This window comes from Grammomys surdaster, unplaced genomic scaffold (genome assembly GCF_004785775.1).
Source record: "Grammomys surdaster isolate TR1022 unplaced genomic scaffold, NIH_TR_1.0 63, whole genome shotgun sequence".
NCBI lineage: Eukaryota > Metazoa > Chordata > Mammalia > Rodentia > Muridae > Grammomys > Grammomys surdaster.
Window position 1 is genome coordinate 18,708,920 of NW_021604565.1, and position 12,715 is coordinate 18,721,634.

The window sequence follows — 12,715 nt, forward strand, 5'->3', positions numbered from 1 at the left end:
AATGAAATGAAGTATCTGTCATGTTGAGTATTTAAGAAGTTTATGAGAAGGCATGCTATGGAAAATGGATCCTCTTTAGCATGGAAAAAAAAGACTTTATGGAAATTAGTACATAATATTTTAATTATATAGTAAGCATTTCTGAGCAGTTCTTTGACTAGTCTAGTTTCAGTGTTGACTGCACCCAGTAAATAAAGCAGGATAAAAACTCTGCAGTAGGCAAGGTTCTCGGGCAGAGAATTAATATCTAGAATATACGGAGAGCTACAAAAATCCAAAACATATGAAAATGCTTGTTTACAAGTGGGCTAATGAAATGTACAGACAATTCTCAAAAGAAACACAAAAGGGTAATAAGAATTCTAAACATGTTTTACACTCTTATCCTCAAGAAAATGCAAGTCAAAAGTATTTTGAGATCCCAAATCACCCCAGGAAGAATGACTACCATATTATAATATACAATTAATAATTATTAATATGTTAATTATATAGATGTTATTATATAATGTATTATCTAATCATATTCATAATGAATAATATATGGTATATAGTATACAGTGCATAACATATAGTGTATAGTATATAGCATATAACATATAATATATGACATATAAAATATATAATTTATAATATATAGCATAACATAAAACAAACTATATGATATATGATGTATTATATACAGCATACTATATACTATATGATATATACTATATTATATTATTTAATAAAAATGCTATATTTATTTTTTTAAAAAGTAAAAAGTACTTCCAGGGATACAGAAGAAGACTATTAGAAACATGGAGTAATTAATATACCTGATATGTAAAAATGTGTAGCAGCTTTATTAAAAGTTAGAAACAGAGCTACCATATGACGTAGGTATACTGCTCTAGAAATTACATACGAAGAATTCTATATCTCCCGATGGAGAGCACTGGACCACCATGTTTGTTGCATCATTCACAATAGCAAGGAAATGGAGGTAACTCCGATGTGATCAACACATAAATGGATATTGAAAATAGAAAATATGTTAGGTAGATATTACAATTCTATCCAGGTCTAAATAAAATTAAAATCACAAAATTTTCAGTACTTTGATAAAGCTTTTATAAGGCCTTTTCATCCATTGTTGATATTTCCTAACTACAAATGTGGGTGATTAGAGTGAAATCCTAGGATAGATATTTTGCCTCAAGCCATGTGTAATTGCTGCTCTTCTGTTTGAATTCCATGTTGGTGATGGGCAGCTTGACAACTAATAGCAGATATTTTTACCACAGAGCCAGGATTAGACCTTTTTAACTGAGAATTTCATATCCTAAGTATTCTTTTCCCTGCTAATAAATTGTGTAATAGACATTTTTTATGAGCTCAGGCACGGTAGTTGTGTGCCTTATGTGAACATTTCTACTTTCAGTACACTCTTCTATTTTTTCTAATATTTAAAGAAAGTCAACAAATCTAAGTTTCACACTAAATAGCAATATGAATTTTACCTTTATTTTGATTTTGTTCTTTTCCTCCAAATTAGTGCTTCCATGTTCATACAAGGCAATAACAGAGAGGTTGATGAATATGCTTGGAGTGGCCTTGAAGTTTCAAATTCTGAGCATTAGTAAAATATAGTAAATATCCTGGATATCTTCTTTGTGTTCTCTCTTTGTAAAAAAAATGTATTTTAATATGGATTTGGTCCATTTTGAATAGACAGATTTTATTATAAAATGATCAGTGTAATTTGTTGCTCAGTCTATGGTGGTGTTATATGCCTATTTTTACTAATCAATATGTATTTCAATTTAATCTATTTTAATGTGATTTTGTGATAGAACACATACAAGTAAAATGTATAATGTAAAAAATGAAGCTTATATAAAACATTTGATAAAAGAAATAGTATAATTGACTTAAGAATCTCTTTCTACATAATTAGGTTGTTAGTTTAACAATATAAATATGAAATTTTTTTTGGTTAGGTTTATGTCAAGAAGAATGCAATAGTTAGTGATTTATATATCTTTTGAATTTTGAATTAGGTTATAACCACCCATTGCTTTTCACTGAGGATATTTTGAAGTTTATTAGTAATCACTGTGAATATGGGCTATCATTGTGACTCAGTGGGTGAAGGTGCCCAAGCACTGAGGACATGCAATCCCTGGTTTTTATAAAGCTCAAAGTGAGAACTGTCTCACTTGAAAATTGTCTTCTAACCTCAATGCTCTCACCATGGCATACATTTGATTCTTCAAGGTAAATGGACGAAGGAAAGTTTTCAGAGTTTCAGAGCTGGGAGAGAATATACAATTAATATAGTCAAAACTAACCAACTGCCGTGAGTCAAATAACTTCAGTTACACAGAGCAAATAAGACATGGTCACCTGGTCATCTGATCCATGGTTTTCTTGACCTAGATTTAGGTTAATCAGAATCTCAGAGATAACAGCAGATATATAATCTTGAATGACTGGAGGATATGATTAAATTTATATCATATTCCTACAAGTTTAAAATGGCAATAATATTAATATAATTTCCACTTTAATAATAGACACCTAGGCTTTTGTTCTGTAACTGCACCAGGGACAGGTTCCGTGCACCTGCCCCTCTCCCACACCCCACATCTTGTCTGTCTCCCAGATGGTCTACCATAATCAGGACTACAGGTTAGTTCCCTGCCCCCCACCATGGAGCCCAGCAGACATGGGACCTATCCTTTTTTCTGGAGCCACATCTTGCTTCCGGTCTTCTCAGCACCTCATAGAACCTTTTCCAAAATGGACGATTTAATTAGACATAAAACAAGCCTCAACAAATACAAGAAGATTGAAATAATCCTATTCATTCTTTCAGATCACCAAAGACTAAGTTTGGACTTCCATAACAACAAAAACAACATAAAACCCACATACACATGGAAACTGAGCAACTCTCTACTCAATAGTAACTTGGTTAGTGAAGAGACAAAATAAATTAAAGACTTTCTAGAATTTAATGAAAATGAAGGCAAAGCATACCCAAATTTATAGGATACAATGAAAGCAGTGCTAAGAGGAAAATTCATAGCACTAAGTGCCCTGGTAAAGAAATTGGAGAGATCCTACACTAGCAACTTAACAGCAAACCTGAGAGTGCTAGAACAAGAAGAAGCAAATACACACAAGAGGAGTAGAGGACACGAAATAGTCAAACTCAGAGCTGAAATAACCCAATAGAAACAAAGAGAACAATGTAAAGATTTAACAAAACCAAACCTGGTTCTTTGATAAAATCATTAAGGTAGATAAACCCTTAGCCAAACTATTAAAGAGTACAGAGACAGTATCCAAATTATCAAAATTAGAAATGAAAAGAGAGACATAACAAAAGAATATGATGAAATCCAAAAAGTCATCAGATCCTTTTACAAAAGCCTATACTCAACAAAACTGGAAAATCTAGATAAAATGTATGATTACTAGACAGATACCATGTACCAAAGTTAAATCAAGAAAAGGTAAACTATCTAAACAATCCCATAACCACCAAGGCAGTAGAAGCAGTCATTAAAAGTTTCCCACCAAAAATGCCCTGGTCTAGATGATTTTAGTGCAGAATTCTACCAGACCGTCAAAGAAAAGCTATTACCAATACTCCTTAAACTATTCTAAAAAAAAATAGAAAGAGAAGGAACACTACCTAATTCATTCTATGAAACCACAGTTACAAAACCACACAAAGACCCAACAAAGAAAGAGAACTTCAGACTCATTGCATTTATGAATATTGATGCAAAAATACTGAATAAAATTCTTGAAAACTGAATCTAAGAATACATCAAAATGATTATTTACCATGAGTAAATGGTCTTCATCTCAGGGATGAAGGTGTGGTTTGATATACAGAAATACAGAATGTATTACAGTGTATAAATATGCTCAGTGAAAAAGAGTTCATGATTATCTCATTAGATGTTGAAAAAGCCTTTGACAAAATACAACACTACTTCATGTTAAAATTATTAGAGAGATCAGGAATTCAAGGTACATACCTAAACATAATAAAAGCAACATACAGCAAACCAGTAGCAAACATCAAATTAAATGGAGAGAAAATTTAAGCAATCCCACTAAAATCAGGATCAAGACAACACTGCCCATCCTCTCTATATTTATTCAATATTCTACTCAAAGTTCTAGTTTGAGCAATTAAACAGCAAAAGGAAGTTAATGTGATACAAGTTGGAAAGGAAGAAGTCAAGGTATCACTATTTGTGGATGATGTGGTAGTATACATATGAAGTCCCCAAAGTTCTACCAGAAAACTGTTATATTCAGCAAAGTGTCTGGATATAAAATTCACTCAAACAAACCAGTATTCTTCCTTTATATAAATGATAAATGGGTTGAGAAAGAAATTAGGGAAACAACACCCTTCACAATAGTCACAAATAATATAGAATATCTTAGTATAACTATAAGCAAACAAGTGAAAGATCTGTATGACAAGAAGTTCAAGTCCCTGGAGAAAGAAATAGATGAAGATATCAGAAGAAGGAAAGATATCTCATGCTCATGGATAGGTAGGATTAACATAGTACATGGGCATCCTACCAAATGCAATCTACAGATTCAATGCAATCCCCATCAAAATTCCAACTCAATTTTTCACAGAAATAGAAAAAGCAATTCTCAACTGCATATGAAATAACAAAAGCCCAGGATAATCTCAACAATAAAAGAACTTCTGGGAGAAATCACCATGCCTGACCTCAAGCTGTACTACAGAGCAATAGTGATAAAAACCTCATGGAATTGGTGCAGAGATAGACACGTAGATCAATGGAACAAAACTGAAGACCCAGAAATGAACCTACACACATATGGCCACTTGATCTTTGACAAAGGAGGTAAAACAATCCAGTGGGAAAAAAAGACAGCATTTTCAACAAATGGTGCTGGTTCAACTGGCTGTCAGCATGTAGAAGAATGCAAATTCATCCATTCTTATCTCCTTGAACAAAGCTCAAGTCCAAGTGGATCGACAACCTCCACATAAAACCAGATACATGAATCTAAAAGAAGAGAAAGTAGGAAATAGCTTCAAACGCATTGTCATAGAGGAAGATTTCCTGAACAGAACACCAATGGCTCAGGCTCTAGATTAACAGTTGACAAATGGGACCTCAAGAAACTGAAATCTGTTGTAAGGCAAAGCCACTCTCAATAGACAAAAGGGAAAACTACAGATTGGGAAAATATCTTTACTAAACTTACATCTGATGGAGGGCTAATATCAGAATATACAAAGAACTCAAAAAGTTAGACTCCAGAAAAATAAATAACCCAATTAAAAATAAGATACAGAGCTAAACAGAGAATTCTCAGTTGAGAAATCACTAATGGCTGAGAATCACCTAAAGAAATGTTCAACATCATTAGTCATTAGGGAAATGCAAATCAAAACAACCCTGAGAGTCTACATTACACCAAATAGAATGGCTAAGATAAAAAGAAAAAGCTCAAATGACAGCACATGCTGGCAAGGATGGGGAGAAATAGGAACACTCCTCAATTGCTGATGGTATTGCAAACTGCGACAACCACTCTCAGAATCAATCTGGAGGTTTCTCAGAAATAGCCAGAAGCTGGAAACAACCCAGATGTTCCTCAATAGAAGAATGAATACAGATAATATGGTTCATTTACACCATAGACTAAGCTATTAAAAATGAAAGCATCATGAATTTTTCAGGCAAATTGATAGAACCATAAAATATCATCCTGAGTGAGGTAAATACTTATGTTGGTTTAAAATGAGGCTACATGTGCTGATGTCTGTGTATTTTGGTTTTCTTCCTGCCATGTTCAGTTTAATTTCTGTGATTCTCACTGACTTGGTATTTTAGTTAGGGCTTTATTGCTGTGAATAGATTACACGAACATGGCAACCCTTATAAAGGAAAATATTTATTAAGGGCTGGCTTAGAGATCAGAGGTTCATGGTGGAAGCATTGTGGCATGCAGACAGACATAGTACTGGATTAGTAGCTAAGAGTTTTGCATCTGGATCTAAAGGCAGTAGGAAGAATGACCCTAGACCTGGCTTGAGCATCTGGGATCTCAAAGCCCACCCCTAGTGACACAATTCCTCCAGCAAGGCTATACCTACTTCAACAAGGTCACATCTCTAATTATGTCCCTCCCTATGAGTCTATTCCACATTTTCATTCAAACCATCACATTCTATTCCCTGGCTCCCATAGGCTTAACCCTGTTTAAAAAATGTCCAAAGTCTATTTAGAGACTCATGTCAGTGACTTACTTGTAACCTCTCTAAAATTAAAAAAAAAAGAAAAGCAGATCATATACTTCCAATTTACAATGACATAGAATATATATTATCAGTCCAAAAGGGAGGAAAGACAGCATAGAGTGGAAGTACTATACTAAAACAAGACAAAACGCAGCTGGGCAAACACCAAGCTCTGCATCTCCATGACTGATGTCAAAGCACTCCTCATAGTGCCAACTCCTTTCAACTTTGTTGATGACAACAAAACCACTTTTTTCTTTGGGGCTGTTTCGACTCTATGTTATCAAGTATCCCACAGCTCTGGCATCTCTAACATTGTGAGGTCTCTAACACATTCAGGGCTTCACGTTAACAGTTAAATGCCACTGCCTTTTTTAGACCTCCACACAGTAACATCCCTGGTATACACCTGGACTCAAAGGCCTTCCTTAATCATGGAGGAAGATTTCATAGCTTCTTTCTTGTATGTTTGTCTGTAAAGCCAGAACCACATATCTGAAGCTTTCAAGTGTTGCTGCTTGCTGGGTCTGGAACATGGCCCTTTGTTCAATCACATTTTCACCAACTTTCTGTTTTTAACGGTTTCCTTCACTGCCTAAATTTGGCTGTCCTGGAACTTGCTAGGTAGATGAGGCTGCCCTCATCTGCCTGCCTCTGCCTCTTGAGTCCTGGGATTGAAAGTGAGCAATACCATTTTTGTCCTAAGGGTTTTTTGTTTTTTGTTTGTTTTGTTTTTAATTATTTTTCACTTTTTAAAAATTTCTTCTTTAAGGCCTAAAATCAGCCATAGGCCTAAAATCAGCAATAGGCCTGTCATACACGTATACTAACACCAAGTCTTGGGTCTCAGTGGAAAAACATTGAAACAGATGGCTATAAGCTAATGTAAACAGGCAGCTTTTGTGGAAATTTACAAGCCTGAGTAGTCATAGACCTTGTAAATAGGTAGCCTGGGCAGACAATACTAACTTAGATAAGGACAAGCGAGTCATAGGCTGAGTCATAGTGACTTGTCCCCTGAACCTTCACCCAGCCGATACCTGGTTCTGATGATATCTGTATTCCCCCGATCACCCACACTCCAGTGTCATTCCCTTCCCCACATCCTGCCTTTCTGTGTTTATAACCCCTGTGTGAATGAATTACAATTTGAGAAAAAATAAATTAAAAATAAAAGACTTCAAAATTCAAAAAAAATTCTTCTTTAAAATTCCTTCTCCTTGCTTTTGTTTAATCTGTTTACATTAATGCTCTGTGAGTGTGTGTATACATATATGTATACACACACACACACACACACACACACACACACACACATATATATATATGTGTGTGTGTGTGTGTGTGTGTATATTCATATGTACACACACGCACACACACACAAAGAATTTTTCTTCTTTGGCCACATTTCTCCTTTTGCCACACAACACAGTCAATGCTAGGCTATCTGGAAATCTCCTCTGCCAAATCTTTTAATTCATAACTCTTCAATTTCTGGCTCAGAATTGGTCCTGTCTAAAAGAATTGCAGGAACCAAAAAGGAAAATAGACTTAAGGCAAGGCTGTTCAATGACTGGCCCAACTTGGGATTCACCCTAGGGTGGGAGGTGGTCATCAAGGCCTGACACTATTACTGATGCTATGATGTACTTACAGATGGGAGGCTGGCATAGCTGTCCACTGAGAGGCCCTGCCAGCAGATGACAGAGACAGAGACATACAGATACAGACACTTATACCCAACTATAGGACTGAACTCAGGAAACACTATGGTTAAATTAGAGGAAGGATTGAAGAAGCTGAAAGAGAGAGCAACCCCATAGGAAGACCAACAGTCTCAACTCACCCAAATCTGAGGAAGCTCCCAGAGACTGAGCCACCAAGTAGAAGCATACAGAGGCTGGTCCGAGGCCTCTGGCACATATATAGCAGAGGTCTGCCTGGTCTGGCCTCAGTGAGAGAAGAAGTTCTTTATCCTTGAGAAAGTTGAGGACTCAGGGAAGGAGGAGGCTTGGTGGAGAGAGCACCCTCTCAGAGGCAAAGGGGAGGAGGAATGGGATAAGGAACTGTGGGAGGAGGGACCAAGAGGGGAACAATGACTGGAATGTAAATAAATAAAATAAAAATAATGTTCAACTACTTGTCTAATCCAAGTCCTCCAATCCACATTCCTACAAATAAAAGGTCAGGCCTGTGTATAACCAGCTATAAGACCTTCTGTCAAACTCAATGGCTCCAGGTAGATATGGATAGAAAAGCCTAGCTGAGACATTCTTGCTATGAATGTTCAATCCCAGGCTTAGGAACATAAGACAATTTCCAAGTGATTGCTGCCTTTCAGTCTCTGTGATCTAGAAACTGGATAGACTTTATGCCTTGTCTTGTATCACCATTAGTTACATAGATATCAATTTAGAGGCTCTGTTCACTGGTTAGGAAAGGCATGTAAAGGAAAATGCATATGTAACAGCAGTCACTACCCAAAGGTGCTCTGAATGAAAGTGGCCCCCATAGGCTCATAGAGAGTGACATAATTGGAGGTGTGACCTTGTTAGAGCAGATATAACCTTATGGAGGAAGTATGTCACTAGGGGGTGGGCTTTGAGGTTTCAGATGCTCAAGCCAGGTTCCAGCCGCCTTCAGGTCCAGATGTAGAACTCTTAGCTGTTTCTCAAGCACTATGTCTGCCCACATGTTACCATGCTTTCCTCTACAATGATAATAAACTAAACCTCTGAAGTATAAGCCAGCCCTCAGTTAAATGTTATCCTTTATAAGAGTTGCTGTGGCCATCAAATCTCTTCATGGCAATAGAAACCCTAAGAGTATCAGGGACTTGGGTATTACTGTGAGAGACATACATTGATCAGACAATTTTCTAGCAAATACTACTTGATTTTTCATTTAAGTTTTTATTTTTGAGAACTTCCACATTAGTTGAAATTGTTGAATAACACTTCCACCCTTTCCTCTTTTGACCAACTCTTCCAATGCCTACTCATCCCATCTTGAATGATCTCCCATGCTGTACAATTTATGCTACAGAATTTTAGGTGTCCACATAGAAACATTTAATAGTTTATTATCTTGTTTCTTGATATCCGTAAAACCCCTAATTTTGGGGAGTTGTATGGTTTGGAGGGAGATAACTATTTAAGTATTAATCTATTATGATTTTTTTTAAAGTTCCTTTTCTGCCTCTGACCAAAGGGCTGTCTCATATGTCCTACATCTGGAGAGCTCTTGTAGAGAGCAAGAGATACTTGCCAACACTTGTTCAAGACTTAGCTAGCTAAAAATCCATGATTTTTCTCTCAGCCCTTTTTATTATATTAATTACAACTCCATTGCCTTTTGTTTCTGTCCATCATGACTCAAATTAAAATAAAACTGGGTTGCAGAAACTACAGGTCTTTTATGCAGCTCTCAAAATTCTAAGTGCTCCCAAGAGATAAGAATGACTGAAAAAATTTTAAGTTAAATTTTGGCAGAGAATATAGTATTGTCTGGACTGAACTATTGCGGGATCTTCCATCTCAATGGTAATCCTTTAAAAGTCTTATTTCCTTCATAGTTGTGGCTGCCATTTCTTTAACAACCAACAACCAATACAAACGAAAAGAAATGCATAACTCAACAGCAGCAAGCTATCACATTTTGGCCCTGTCTGTGAGTGTTCATAGGCTTGGGATTTTCTTTTAAGTGAGCCACATTCTGTTTCAAGAATTTTTTGTTCAATTTTTGTCTATCTGATACACACACATAGAAGTGGATATCTAGAGGCAGAACAAGTTATTAGAGTAGGATCAGGCAGCTCCATGGTACTTCTCAAACATGGCCACTTCTTGAGCTAAATAGATTAGAGCAAAAAGCCAGAAAAAATGGCATTGGCTTTTATAAGATTCTAGAGGAAAAGAATCCACAGACATAATTTCCCCAAGTTTAAGTTTCTTTCATCTGGTTTTGTGATTTTTAAGAAAATTTTAAAATCTTTTGGTATTTGTTACAATTGGAGAGTAGCAGACTAACTTCTACTGCATTTGGAAATTTTGAATTGAATGAGACAGGATCTTATATTTTTAAGATATCCCTGAACACTGAGGAAGGGGATGTGATAGAGACATCCCATTATGGCATGAGTGTCCCAAAGTCTCTCAATCTCTACACATTGTCCTCTTGTGAGTTTCTGTGTTAAGAAGAAGAAAAAGGAGGAGGAGGAGGAGGAGGAGGAGGAGGAGGAGGAGGAGGAGGAGAAGAAGAAGGAGAAGAAGAAGAAGAAGAAGAAGAAGAAGAAGAAGAAGAAGAACAACAACAACAACAACAACAACAGAAACAACCAATCAACCAACCAAACAAAAAAATCCCCTTAACATATCAGAAGCTAGTTTGGGGAGGGATGAAAGGCTGATGCATCAGTATTCAACACTGGACCCAGTCTAATTCTGTAATACCTGCTTCTAATCTTTGATTCCAGAACACTTCAGAGGCATTTAATTTATTTTTGTGTTCTGTTGCTAAAACAATAGAGAAATAAATATATGCTACATACATAAAAAATCAAACAAGAGCACAGTAGCTATATTTATACACTATAAAATAAGAAAGGGAGGATTCATATAAGAAAATACACTCATAAGAAAGAACAATTTGCTTATTCACAATGGGTTTGCTGTCAGATTGCAGGTGTTGTGAAAGCCACCACTAATTCAAAGCAAAAATGAGAAAGGGAAAGATGTCAACATCATCATAATTGGATATGTAGATTCCCTCAAATCCACCACAGTTGGTCACCTGAGTTACATATGTGGTGGAATGAACAAACGAACCACTGAATAATTTGAGAAGGAGGCTGCTGAGATGGGAAAAGTCTCCAAATATGCCTGGATCTTGGACAAGCTGAAAGCTGAGTGTGATTGTTATATCACTATTGACATCTCCCTGTGAAAGTTTGAGACCAGCAACTACTATGTGACTCTCATTGATGTCCCAGGGCACAGAGACTTCATCAAAAACATGGTTACAAGCACATGTCCAGCTGATTGTGCTGTTCTGATTGTTGCTGCTGGTGTTGGTGAAGTTTAAGCTGGTATTTCCAAGAACAGGCAGACCTATAAGCATGCTCTTCTGGCTTACACCCTGGGTGTGAAACAGCCACTTGTCAGTGTCAACAAAACTGATTCCACCAAGCCACCATACAGTCTGAAGAGATATGAAGAAATCGTTAAGGAAGTCAGCACCTACATTAAGAAAATTGGCTATAATCCTGACACAGTAGCACTTGTGCCAATTTCTGGTTGGATTGGTGACAGCATGTTGGAGCCAAGTGCTAATATGCCTTGGTTCAAGGGATGGAAAGTTACCTGCAAAGATGGCAGTGCCAGTGGTACCGTGCTTCTGGAAGCTTTGGATTGTATCCTGCCACCAGTTTGTCCAACTGACAAGCCTCTGCAACTGCCCCTCCAGGATGTCTATAAAATTGGGAGTATTGGCACTGTCCTCGTGGGCCAAGTGGAGACTGGTGTTCTCAAACCCAGCATGGTGGTTACCTTTGCGCCAGTCAATGTAACAACTGAAGTCAGGTCTGTTGAAGTTCACCATGAAGCTCTGAGTGAAGCTCTTCCTAGGGACAATGTGGGCTTCAATGTAAATAATGTGTCCATCAAAGATGTTAGTCGTGGTAATGGTGCTGGTGATAGCAAAAATGACCCACCAATGGAAGCAGCTGGCTTCACTGCTCAGGTGATTATCTTGAACCATCCAGGCCAAATTAGTAGTGGCTATGCACCTCTTCTGGATTGTTACACAGCCCACATAGCACTCAAGTTTGCTGAGTTTAAAGAAAAGATCTATCTTCATTCTGGTAAGAAGCTGGAAGATGGCCCCAAATTCTTGAAGTCTGGTAATGTAGCCATTGTTGATATGGTCCACGGCAAGCCCATGCATGTAGATAGCTTCTCTGACTATTCTCCAATTGGTTGTTTTGCTGTTCAGGACATGAGGCAGGCAGTTGCTGTAGGTGTCATCAAAGCTTTGGACAAGAAGGCTGCTGGAGATGGCAAAGTCATTAAATCTTCCCAGAAAGCTCAGAAGGCTAAATGAATATTATCCCTAACACCTACCATCCCAGTCTTAATCAGTGGTGGAAGAATGGTCTCAGAACTGTTTGTCTCAATTGGCCATTTAAGTTTAATAGTAAAGGACTGGTCAATGATAACAATGCATCATAAAACCTTCAGAAGGAAAGAATGTTTTGTGGCCAATTTTTGTGTGTGTGTGTGTGTGTGTGTGTGTGTGTGTGTGTGTGGCAGTTTTAAGTTATTAGTTTTTAAAATCAGTACTTTTTAATGGAAACAACTTGACCAAAAATCTGTCACAGAATTTTGAGACCCATCAAACTAAGTTTAATGAGGGAAA

General features: G+C 36.9%; 1 pseudogene; it reads left to right on the plus strand.

Moving 5' to 3' along the window:
- The first annotated feature begins 873 nt into the window (after positions 1-873).
- Positions 874-12,400, plus strand: LOC114620981 (annotated as a pseudogene).
- Positions 12,401-12,715: the final 315 nt, after the last annotated feature.